Genomic DNA, 13,766 nt, shown 5'->3' with positions numbered 1-13,766 from the left:
GCATAATCAAGAATCATTCAACTCAACAAAAAAGTAAGGCATATGATTTCCGCGTGATGTAATTGGCCAACAAAACAAAATCTTCTGATAAACACAAATTAATATTAGGGAAATTAACATAAATATAAGTGAAATGTTGTCATTGTGAGACAATGTCGAGAGGGTCATTTGAAACAGCGACTCTACTATGAAGCTAACGCTAACAAGAGCAATCCATACACCCACAACACAACTTACCTGCTTGTGCTGTTGTGAACGACATCATCGATGTAACATTAACATACAAACTAGGGATGTCCCGATCCGATATTTGGATCGGATCGGCCGCCGATATTTGCCAAAAAATGCGTATCGGCAGGGCATGGGAAAATGCCGATCCAGATCCAGTTTTTAAAGAATTTCCGGTCCTTGTTTTCCAACACACCGATTTAAATAATACATTCCACTTTTCTGCTGCTCCCTAATTTCCGTTCCGCACTTTCCAGCACACCTTCAACACATCCACAGGTCTGTGTCCTAACCGTGAAGACGGCCATGTGAATTAAAAGTTACCGGTAAAAATGTCAACTGTCTCTGTGCGATATAGAAAATGATTATATCGTGATATCGAGTATACGTTCTCACACAGTTGCTTTTAGTTGCGGGCATTACACTACAGGCTCTTCTTGCTCTTTCTTGTGTCTCCTTCTCAGACAGCAAGCGCAGCTTCTACATACGTCACATACTGTCACGTCATACGTCACATTCGTATACGCCCTCCCCGAGCAGAGAGGTAGCAGCATGGCTAAAGTTAGCTGTGATGCTAGCGCAGCCGTGCGAGTGGTAATCGAATGAAGGAGGGAATAATTAATTCCCCCAAAAAACAGCAGGGGGTCCATCGTCTGGCGGTGGTTTGGCTTTAAGTGGGAATATGTCGAACAGACAACCGTAATATGTCAAGTACTGGGCGAAAGTGTTGCTATAAAAAGTAGCATTACTGCTAATATGTAGCAGCACGTCAATATCTCCGTTCGGTGCCACACGCCCACACCATCAAAATGCCGAGGCAAACATTTCCAGATCAACATCGTATGAAAAAAATAGTGATTTTTTTTAGTTGTGATATCCTTCTCTGCATGAAAGTTTAAATGTAGCATATATTAATGCAGTATGAAGACGAATGCTTTAATGTAGACACATAGAATCATCATTCTGCTGTGATTATATGCATCAAGTGTTCATTCAAGGCTAAGGCAAAATATCCACATATATATCGTGTATCGCGATATGGCCTTAAAATATCGCAATATTAAAAAAGTCCATATCGCCAAGCCCTTGTTCAATGATGCCATTTCTGTTTGTCATGTATAATTTTGTCTATTTTGTGTTTATCCTTGAATATACAGGTCAGTTTCTTGTTACCAACCATTGTGTATTATTCAAACTCACCTAATTCAGCTGGCTAGAGTCAAGAGTGCTAAAACCCTTTTCAACATGAATCTGACAACTAAATAGGCTAAAAAACTTTAAACTTTAATACATGCTCGGATAGGCCAGTATCGGTATTGGATCGGAAGTGCAAAAACCTGGATCGGGGCATCCCTAATACAAACAGCACCTTAGTCGCAACTTGAGAGACAGTCTTTTTATTTTTTAACAGCCTCAAGTCACCTCAACTTGTCAAGCTGAGAACAACAGCACAGCACACTTCCTCTTTCACAATAATAGCGCAGTGCACCACATCCGGTTTGACTGCGCTAACAAAATAAAAGTTCCAAAAACGTATTTTACACAAGCATAATGCACTTAGAGCATTTATTGATACATTTACAAAATTATGCTTTGGCCTAAAATATTGGTCGAAATAGTCCAAAGATTTATTGCACCAAAAAATGTGAGGATTTTGCATTTACTTAACAAACATTTTATTAAATTTTATTTTACACAAAAAGCACACACTCTACGATGGTAAAATAAGTGTAAGAGGTCAATTAAAGCTGAATTAAAAACAATTAAAATGGAAAAACTTAATTTTATTGTTTTTTATATTACTATTTAAATCTATTGTAATTGCTATTATTTATCTTGTTGTGGTTTATTTGTTCATATATATATAATATCTATCTATCCATCCATCCCATCCATCTTCTACCACTTGTCCCTCTCGGGGTCGCTGGAGCCTATCCCAGCTGCATTCGGGCGGAAGGCGGAGTACACCCTGGACAAGTCGCCACCTCATCGCAGGGCCAATACAGATAGGCAGACAACATTCACACTCACATTCACACACTAGGGCCAATTTAGTGTTGCCAATTAACTTATATATATACAAGCTGTAGAAAATGGATGGATGGATGGAAATTATATATATATATATATATATATATATATATATATATATATATATATATATATATATATATATATAGGGCTGCAACTAACAACTAATTTGCTAATCGATTAATCTGTCGATTATTACTTCGATTAATCGATTAATAATCGGATAAGAGACAACATTAAAACATTTCTATCCTTTCCAGTATTTTATTGAAAAAAATCAGCATACTGGCACCATACTTATTTTGATTATTGTTTCTCAGCTGTTTGTAAACGTTGCAGTTTATAAATAAAGGTTTATTAAAAAAAAAAAAAAAAAAAAAAAGGAGCCTCTGTGCAGGCGCATAGCATAGATCCAACGAATCGATGACTAAATTAATCGCCAACTATTTTTATAATCGATTTTAATCGATTAGTTGTTGCAGCCCGAATAAACCACAACAAGTAAAAAGTATATCATTGTGTAATTAATCACGATTACAATATCAATCAAAAATAATCGTGATAATTATTTTTGCCATAATCTTCCAGCCCTACTTCCAAGTCAGCACCTCCATGGCAGCAATTAAACAATGTTTCTTACAAATATCATCCTGGAGCACGATTAATAGCTAAATATGCTACACAAAACACCGTAGGAAGCTATGATAAACACATGCTAGAGCTCCTGAATGTAAACAAAAGGTGAGCGGATTAATACAAATATAAGTATAGTATCAATATATGGTCGATGATCCAGTTGGATCGATATTTTTTACTACCAAAAACATATTTTGTTGTTTTTATTATTGTTTACAAACAGGAAATAAGTCCATGGACACAGAAGGACTTTGAGTGCAAACACCAAAGGATTTAAATCAGAGCCAATATTTTAAATATTTAATTGATATTGTTACGCCGCCATCTTGTTTTTGTCTGATTATAATTGTGATCAAAAATGGAATCATTCAATGATCTTGAACATTATACAACAGTATCGGCATTGGTATGACCAATACTGCCCCTGTAACTACTTGGTATTGGACCGATACCCAAATTTGTAGTACCTCCCAAAACTAATGTAAAGTATCCAAAAAGAAAAGAAAATACGTTGTGCATCGCTCTCAGCGCCTGAGCACTATTAAATAGCTTGAAGGCAGTCTATTTAATTTTGTATTGTTTGTTTACTTACTAAGAATATTCAAACGTTCTTGACCTTGAAAAGAAAAAAGAGTGATAAATCAAAGTTAATTGCGTTTGAAAGTTATACATATACACTACCACGTTTAGTGCTTAATTTGGTCCCAAAATAATGTTGACAATAGTTGACAATTGACAATTTATGAGACAATATATCGCCAAGCAAAATGCAGTGTTGGCCCGGACCTAATTGTATTTTTTGCATATACACATTTGTAAACCCACAATATATGCAGACAAAGTGTATTACCGAAAAGACTCAGAGGTGCACATGTCTAGTGTTTCTTTACAGTGATAACTACTGGCCTGGCATGCTTATTATAGGAGTTTTAGCTTGAAGTGCAAACAGTTGAAAAACACAAAGAAATTAAAACAAGTATTTTACTAAAGGCAATACGACTGATATTACTTACAGTTTCAAGATGATGCTTAATTTTTATGTGACAATGAGGCTGATAAAAGTACATGACTTGGCCTTTGTTGTGCTAGTCCAAAGGGAAAAACACTGGCAGCACATGGAAGAGAACAAGGGTCAGATGATTACAATATCAGTCAGGTGACGCAACAAAGCCTTGTAGGACAGGGTAAAAGGCCAGCGACGAAAGCACACACAGTTTGGTCTCCAATAATGCTGGCAACCAAGCTCACCAAAACAGTAGCTCCAATTAACTCTGGAAGTGAAGTGAACTATATTTATATAGCGCTTTTCTCTAGTGACTCAAAGCGCTTTACATAGTGAAACCCAATATCTAAGTTACATTTAAAACAGTGTGGGCGGCACTGTGAGCAGGTGGGTAAAGTGTCTTGCCCAGAGACACAACGGCAGTGACTAGGATCGAACCTGGAACCCTCAAGTTACGGCCACTCTACCAACCGAGCTGTGCCGTGGAAGGATTTAGTCGTGTGGTGAAAGCTGCCAGTTGTTGAATCCAGCAATGAGCTGGAACCTGCTGTCACACACCTGTTGTTTTAGCTGCAACTTACTGCTTTTAGGCCACACCCACCCCTCAACATTGCCAGCTCAGAAAACAATCCACATACTTGCATACATGCTTGCAGGGAATTCCTCAACTGTTATAACTACATGGTTAAATCAAACGTGCCGGCGCACCTGCCAAAAGGTAGCTTTGCCAGTAAAGTTGTAAAAGGTTAAAAAGAAAGTGCTACTGCGCTAATGAGCAGTGTGCGTATGACAGGCAGTGGTTTTCATAGGTGATTAAAGCCATGTTTCACATTTCACAAGATCAAAACAAGGCCACTTTGGCCTGAGGAACGCTGCTGGGGGACACGCCCCCTTTGCCTTTCAAGGACAACGTGGGAAACAATCAGAGGATGTGTTATGTGTTAAATCAAAAAGTCAATAACTTAATGCACTGGGCCTTACTAGCAAAAATAAATGCTGCGTCGGGCAGTTTTGAGGAGTGCATCGGAACCTACAAAGTTAGTTTGACATCCTATTTGTAATATCTAATAATGAATCTTATAATAATAAATTAGTTACAGAAAGACTAAACAATGTGCTAACTGAAAATGACCCGGGCGTCAAACTTAAGACATCCCTGATCTAACTTGTCACACAAAGGTAAAAAAGACATTGGAAAAGACAAAATGGCTAAAACACTACCTTTGATTACATGGATGATGCATTTAGCAGCTAATTTTACTAGTTCACCCAACTGGACTTTGGTATCTTCAAGTGTTAAGTGTATTGTCACACCAGTAAATAACAGAAACTAACAACGGTATATCGCAAAATCTAAACACCCTAGAAGTGACTAAACATTAGCAATCAACAACACTGCCTGGACTTTGTATTATTAAGTGTTTAAAGTGTACTGCCACAAGTGTACAACTAAGTTAACCAACGATAAAAATACCCTTTAATAACAAGCAATGACACATTTAGCATCATAACATTAGCAGTCGGCCGTGTTGGATGGACTTTTGCAAGTGTTTTATATGTGTACAATCACTCAAATTTAAAAAAATGATGTGAACCACAGTAAAATGCAGAATCAAAGCACCCAACTTTGATTTAAAATTACCAAACGTTAGCGGCTAACACTAACAATGGACAACACTGCCAGCACGTTGCTTTATGAAGTGTTTTGAGCATAATGTCAAAAGTGTATGTTAACCAATGTAAAATTTAAAAAAAAATGATGTGAACCACAGTAAAATGCAGAATCAAAGCACCCAACTTTGATTTAAATTTACCAAACATTAGCAGCTAACACTAACAATGGACAACACTGCCAGCACGTTGCTTTATGAAGTGTTTTGAGCATAATGTCAAAAGTGTATGTTAACCAATGTAAAAGGGCAACATGATTAAAGCATCTTAGGGTTTAAGTAGTTCACATTAACAGTCACCTGTAAAGCGTTTGATTAGAAATGACTAAACAACAGTGGACAACACTGCCTGGTACTTGTCTCATCAAATGTTTTAAGTGTATTGTTACAAGTGTGTAAAGAAGTTAAACAATGTAAAAGGGCTAAATTGTTAATGTATACGGTACTACCTTTCAGGACAACCGATGCCTCGTTTAAGTACTTAAACAGTCAACCTTAAAACACCCTACCTTTGATGAGAAGTGACAAAAGAGCAGCGGTCATTGAAAGCTAACATTAGCAGTTGGCCCTTCTGGATGTACTTTGGTCTTTTCAAATGTTTTAAAAGGGTACTGTCACACAAATTTAAAAATATATCAAACAGTATAATGCAGAATCAAAACACTGCCATTGACTAGAAATGACCAAACATTAGCAGCTAACGTTGGCGGCTAACACTAATAGACAGACAACACTTGCCTTATTATAAGCGTTTTAAGCATAGACATCTTATAAGTAGACGCAGCATTGGCTGCTGTGACGCGAGAAATTCGGCCGCCATTTGAAGTGGTGATGAGGAGCCGGCGAGCAGCCTAAACCAGGGGTCGGGAACCTTTTTGGCTGAGAGAGCCATGAAAGCCAAATATTTTAAAATGTATTTCCGTGAGAGCCACGTCATATTTTTTAACACTGAATACAACTAAATGCGGGCAGCACGGTGGTACAGGGGTTAGTGCATCTGCCTCACAATACGAAGGTCCGGGGTTCGATCTTGCGCTCGGAATCTTTCTGTGTGGAGTTTGCATGTTCTCCCCGTGACTGCGTGGGTTCCCTCCGGGTACTCCGGCTTCCTCCTACCCCCAAAAACACGCACCTGGGGATAGGTTGATTGGCAACACTAAATTGGCCCTAGGGTGTGAATGTGAGTGTGAATGTTGTCTGTCTATCTGTGTTGGCCCTGTGATGAGGTGGCGACTTGTCCAGGGTGTACCCCGCCTTCCGCCCGACTGCAGCTTAGATAGGTTTCAGCGATCCCCCGCGACCCCAGAAAGGGACAAGCGGTATAAAATGGATGGATTGATGGACAACTAAATGTGTGCATTTTTTAAGTAAGACCAACATTTTTAGAGCATAATAAGTCTCTAATTATTTTGAATAACATTGTTATTTCTTGAACAGGTGCGGTAGAAAACGGATGGATGTATTAAAATGCATGAGAATGTTTTATATTTTGAACGTTATTTTTAACATTGTGATTACCAGCGGAATTATTAATTACTTATCGTGTTAAGCAATGTCAGCTACGATTTATCTGAGAGCCAGATGCAGTGATCAAAAGAGCCACAGGTTCCCTACCCCTGGCCTAAACTGACAGTTGACAGGCAAAAAACAAAGATGCGGGGCTGGTGTTCAGCGTTTTCCTGCTCAAATGAGCGGACTGTTGAAAATAGGAATCGGGGAATTACTTTTCACAAGTAAGATTTAACATTAACGTACTATTGGTTGTCTCAACTCTTTTACCACAGAGTTGAGAAGGAGCAAAGATCTTCCATAGTACTGAAATCGTAGCCGCTAGCAAACAAGAGTATGACCATAATAGAATTGCTTGTCAATGAAATTAATTAAATTTAAAAATGTCATACTTGAATAACATAAAAGTTGAAATAAATGATGAAGATAAAGATTGTAAAAGTCAACAGGGGTAAAAGTTTGGACCACAGTCCAGATTGTGTAGGGGGGGGGGGGGTAATATATGTTAGCTAACTAGACAATCAGATGGACAGTGGCTATACAGTATTATACAAATCTAAATTTAGTCTAGCTTTCCAACCCAATTTTGTGTCAAATACTAACATTGTTGGGTAAGACAGAATTTTGTTTTATTCTGAATCCAGTGAAACAGATTGGTGGTTTTAGCTGATATAAAGACTTTCAGGTGTTTATATATGTTTATGGTGAAGTATTTGGCAGACGCTTTTATCCAAAAAGACATACATAAAAAATACATATAAAACAATCACTGTAAACATTATCATTTAAGGGAAGAATGTAATAGAAAATCTCAATACAAAGTGTCAAGACAGAATAAACTATCTGCTGCTGCAGCAACAGAGATACAGTCTATAGGTCCCTAAGATATATAGATATATAATTTATTCATACATTGTTTATGTAGGATATACGCATGTATATATAACCTAATCATATGGTTTCTTCAATTTAAAAATAGCTGACCGTTTTTTCCCCCCTTCTCTGGGATTATATTCCCAGTTTTGATCTCGGACGTCTGGTCACTTATAACATATAAAAATATTCTATTACTATTAAGCAAACTATGAATAATAAAACACGCCAAAACATGTGTCCTTTATCATAGCTACACATATGACAAAAAACGTGTGAAAATCAGTGGTATTCAGTGAGGTAAGATGAATTAAATGCGCTGACAGTTCATTGCTCCTGCCAAATGAATTGCACTGAGTGGAGCAGATCACCATTCCAAGATGGCGGCCCCGCGTCTCATCAGCGCCAGTAAGCAGTAGCGGTCGATGCTGCGTCTACTTATAAGATGTCTATGGTTTTAAGTGTATTGTCACAAGTGTATAAAGAAGTTAACCAGTTCACATTAACGGACGACTTGAACACCCTATCTTTGATTACAAAGTGACAAAATAAAAACGACCTAACATTGACAGCTACCATTAGCAGCTAACATTAACACTTGCCACTACTGGATGGACTTTTATCTTTTCAAATGTTTTAAACGTGTACTGTCACACAAATTTAAAGATAAGTTAACCACAGTGAAATGCAGAATCAAAACACCCTACCTTTTTTGATAAAACCGGTCAACTCTGAAACATTTACATTAGAAATGACCAAACATTAGTGGCTAACAATAAAGAATGTGAAAGGGCGGAATCGCTGAACATCTTACTGTTCAAATAGTTCACGTTAAAACCCTAAAACACCCTACCTTTGATTTGAAGTGACAAAAGAAAAATAATTAAGCACTTAACATTACGCTCTATAATTAGCAGCTTATGATAGCCACCAACATTAACAGTCAACAACCCTGGCTCAACATTGGTCTTTTCTTATTTGTCACAAAATTGTAGAGATAAATTGAAAAAGGCAAACTCAATAATAGACCCTACCGTACATAAGTCATGATGCATTTAGCATCGGACATGAGCATGCAGCCGCTGTAATAATGCAAAGTTTCAATTGATTAAAAAAAACAACATGCCTTTAATAATAAGTGATGACACTTTAAGCAGCTGTGAGTTGCAGAGTGACTTTCAAGAAGATACATTCCTACTAAACAACTGTGGAGATTTGAAGATAAGCACTGTACATGCAACCCTGCCTTCATATAAAATCTGTGCCTGCGTAAATAAATAACAATTAAAAAGACATTCGACTTCCAGTCGTCAGACAGAATGCCGTCACCGAAGCTCCTTTCCATCCCTGCAGCTGGACAACAAGTCACGTTAGAGCCAGTGCCAGTGATGTGACAGGAGCCCTGCGCATCATCAGGTGGGCACAGAAACTGTTCAACTGGTCCTACAGGATGCATTCCACCTGCATTAGCCAGTGCTGTGTTGACGATTCATTAGAAACACACACACTGGCTGGCTGTGTTGTCAGTGGAGTTTGAAATTAGTCAAGCAAACAGCACTAATGTACATGCATTGTTTCTACTGTGTCAAAGGCTCAAACTCAAATTCCATGAACCAGAAATTCCTGCTTCTCAAAAACCAAAATTCTTTTTTTTTTTGAGAAATGTACTCTTTAAAAGACAGTAAGCATTATATAAATACACACTACTCCAAACAAAAGACACAACAAAAGAAAACTGACCAAGGCTTGTTTCAGCTCAAGTCAACAACAACAACGCTACAATATGACATATTGTACAATATTAAGTAACACATAACATCCATTGATTGTCACCAACAAGTTATTACTTATTCATGTTTTCCTTACACATTAATGAGCCTAATTTGAACATGTACATGGTATATTGTGAATAAAATATCAGCAAGACATGGTGAAAGGGTCAGGTCGAAAATAGGCCTTGCTTCTTTCCACTCTTTTTCGTATATGTTGAAACGTAACCACATGAAGATCCTTAAAATAAATCATAATCATAAACCCCTTTCATTTCATCAGCAAGGGACCTTAAGTAAAATTCCTCTGTCCATCCATTTTCTACCGCTTGTCCCTCACTAAAAGTGAAATGTGCTGTATGCTTTCAATAGGAAAGAGGGGTGCCATCTGGTGGACAAATATATATATATATTTTTTTATAGTAGAGGTTTCGGTGGTTTATCCGTTATACAGTCCTCAATACCGGAGTAGAGCGGAATATACATTAGGTCAAGAAAAAACACAGAGGCTAAATCATCCCTACAAGCCTGTTTTGCAGGTTTCCCTGCTCGTCAGGGCTGTAGGGATGATATAGCCTCTGTGTTTTTTCCTGACCTAACATATATATATTTTTAAATAGCAGCTCGCTAGGGCCAAAGACCTCATAGAAATATTAACATAAAAGGATTTAAAACGGTGTCAGTTTTTGCTTTGGTCATTTAAAAAAGGAACATGGATGACTATTTTAGGCCGTTTCAAAGAAAGACTATCCTCTGGCAAATTCTACAGACACACAACAAAAGAAAACTGACCAAGGCTTGTTACAACTCAAGTCAACAACAACGCTACAATATGACACATTGTACAGTATTAAGTAACACATAACATCCATTGATTGTCACCAACAAGTTATTACTCATTCATGTTCTCCCTACACATTGAAGAACCTAATTTGAACATATGCATGTTATATTATGGATAAAATATCAGAAAGACATGGCGAAAGGGTCAAGTTGAAAATAGGCTTTGCTTCCTTCCACTCTTTTTCGTATATGTCCATGAGGTTCCTTAAAATAAATCATAATCCCCTTTCATTTCATCTGCAAGGGACCTTTAATAACATGCCTCCGTCCATCCATTTCCTACCACTTGTCCCTCACTAAAAGTGAAATGTGCTGTATGCTTTCAATAGGAAAGAGTTGTGCCATCTGGTGGACAAATATATATATTTTTTTAAATAGCAGCTTGCTAGGGCCATAGACCTCATATACATTTTAACATGAAAGGATTAAAAACGGTGTCAGTTTTTGCTTTGGTCATTTTTTTTTTTAAAGGAACACGGATAACTATTTTAAGCTATTTCAAAGAAAGACTGTCCTCTGGCAAATTCTACAGTTTATTTGCTCAACACAGGCAATGATTTAACGATTTCTATGACCCAACGTGTCCTCAATACTTTGAAGTTGATCTCGGCCACAAAAAACGGTGTAACTGGTCCTAAAAGTATAAAGATTACGAAACACAAAGACACTTGAAAGACAGAATAAAGAAATGTTGTTTGTTTATGTTGTGACATCCAAGACAGCATCCATACATGCTAACTATACCTTTTTACTGCCCCAACTTCGTCCGGTCGCTCACTTAAGATTCGAAGTACATTATGCACCATTTATTACAAGGTGTAATAAACACCACGGCGCTTTAAACGGGAGACGGTTGACAAACATTGGGAGAAGTCGCTTGCAAGCTGGCTGTCTTGCCCAGAAAACACTATTGACAGCAGCCTAGCCCAGAAGCTAACGGTGGCTAACAAGCTAAGCTAATGAGCCAAAGTGCCAGACCACCGAGATTGACGAAGGAGCGCCGTGGGACGCCAAACAAACAACCCCCACCGACACGAACCCTTCGATCTACTTACGGTTTAACACTTGCCTCCTCGCTGTTAGTTTCCGTGTGTCACAGACCAGGCTGACCTTCGCGGCAGTGGAACAACATTTATGCTGGCTAACACTGCCGCCGCCATGTTACTCCTTGCTAGTCCGCAAGCCACCGCTGTGAGTGTTGATCTGGCTGCGAGCTGCCTTTCCCCCTTCCTCCCCCACACCAAAGCACATCACGGGGCTCTGGCAAGCGAGAGACTACCGCACGGCCCACCAGCGACCCCCACGTAGCTGTCAGGCCTCCACGGTATTACTTTTTATTGGCATTTGGACAGGATGACAATCGTGGTGACTTTGGGTGTAGAAAGTGTGTCGAATCTGCGTTTTAGAACCACAACACGGCAACACATTTATGTTATAAAAGTACATTTTACGCCAGTACAGCATGTCCGAATAATATGTTACATTTAAAATATTATTAAAATAAAAAAAGGCTGGCCTTAATTTCATTAGTTATACTTGAGTCGAATTCCTCTTAATTAAATAACGTGTGCATCCTTGTTGATAATCGACCTATTTTAAAATGACATATCTATAATGTTTAAAAAGTGCCTTATTAATTTATTTTCCCGTCAATCATTCACTAAATAGTACAACTAGAAACATGTGTATTGAGTAAAACTATGCAACAGCGTCACGATGCGGCCATGTTAGGAACATGTCACTGTGCTTTTTCTGGGAAATTAGTAGTAGAAGTTGGAACAATAATGCAGTTAGATTGCTACTCATAGGTCATTATAGTAAATGAGTAGCACAAATATGTATTGTATATTAGTAACTCGTTCCAATAGTTGTATTCTATTTAAAACCAATTTATAAAATCCATCCATCCATCCATCTTCTTCCGCTTATCCGAGGTCGGGTCGCGGGGGCAGCAGCCTAAGCAGGGAAGCCCAGACTTTCCTCTCCCCAGCCACTTCGTCCAGCTCCTCCCGGGGGATCCCGAGGCGTTCTCAGGCCAGCCGGGAGACATAGTCTTCCCAACGTGTCCTGGGTCTTCCCCGTGGCCTCCTACCGGTTGGACGTGCCCTAAACACCTCCCGAGGGAGGCGTTTGGGTGGCATCCTGACCAGATGCCCGAACCACCTCATCTGGCTCCTCTCGATGTGGAGGAGCAGTGGCTTTACTTTGAGCTCCCCCCGGATGGCAGAGCTTCTCACCCTATCTCTAAGGGAGAGCCCCGCCACCCGGCGGAGGAAACTCATTTCGGCCGCCTGTACCCGTGATCTTGTCCTTTCGGTCATAACCCAAAGCTCATGACCATAGGTAAGGATGGGAACGTAGATCGACCGGTAAATTGAGAGCTTTGCCTTCCGGTTTAGCTCCTTCTTCACCACAACGGATCGATACAGCGTCCGCATTACTGAAGATGCCGCACCGATCCGCCTGTCGATCTCACGATCCACTTTTCCCTCACTCGTGAACAAGACTCCTAGGTACTTGAACTCCTCCACTTGGGGCAGGGTCTCCTCCCCAACCCGGAGATGGCACTCCACCCTTTTCCGGGCGAGAACCATGGACTCGGACTTGGAGGTGCTGATTCTCATCCCAGTTGCTTCACACTCGGCTGCGAACCGATCCAGTGAGAGCTGAAGATCCTGGCCAGATGAAGCCATCAGGACCACATCATCTGCAAAAAGCAGAGACCTAATCCTGCAGCCACCAAACCGGATCCCCTCAACGCCTTGACTGCGCCTAGAAATTCTGTCCATAAAAGTTATGAACAGAATCGGTGACAAAGGGCATATATATATATATATATATACTTTAAATACTGAAATATAAAATATTTTATACACTATATTGCCAAAAGTATTTGGCCACCCATCCAAATGATGTGAATCAGGTGTCCTAATCACTTGGCCCGGCCACAGGTCTACAAAATCAAGCACTTAGGCATGGAGACTGTTTCTACAAACATTTGTGAAAAGAATGGGCCGCTCTCAGCGGCTCAGTGATTTCCAGCGTGGAACTGTCAAAGGATGCCACCTGTGCAACAAATAGTCGTGAAATTTCCTCGCTCCTAAATATTCTGGGTTTGGAGGTTGCCAGGAGAACGGTACATTTCGGACTGCATTGTGCCGAGTGTGAAATTTGGTGGATGGGGTTGTTTTTTAGGAGTTTGCC

General features: G+C 39.3%; 1 protein-coding gene across 4 annotated transcripts in view; it reads right to left on the bottom strand.

The window, feature by feature from the left end:
- ncoa2 (nuclear receptor coactivator 2) overlaps positions 1-11,921 on the bottom strand; it is a 125,046-nt gene extending 113,125 nt beyond the window's left edge. For 2 of the 4 annotated variants that reach the window (XM_061965421.2, XM_061965423.1), the window contains exon 1: positions 11,618-11,920. The gene's annotated coding sequence lies outside the window, so the exon portion shown is untranslated. Of the gene's footprint in view, positions 1-11,617 lie in introns of all 4 variants that reach the window. The other 2 variants (XM_061965422.1, XM_061965424.1) reach the window with 2 other exon arrangements.
- Positions 11,922-13,766: the final 1,845 nt, after the last annotated feature.

The sequence above is a fragment of the Nerophis lumbriciformis genome, linkage group LG07 (genome assembly GCF_033978685.3).
Source record: "Nerophis lumbriciformis linkage group LG07, RoL_Nlum_v2.1, whole genome shotgun sequence".
Classification (NCBI taxonomy): domain Eukaryota; kingdom Metazoa; phylum Chordata; class Actinopteri; order Syngnathiformes; family Syngnathidae; genus Nerophis; species Nerophis lumbriciformis.
This window is presented reverse-complemented; position numbering and strand designations above follow the sequence as displayed.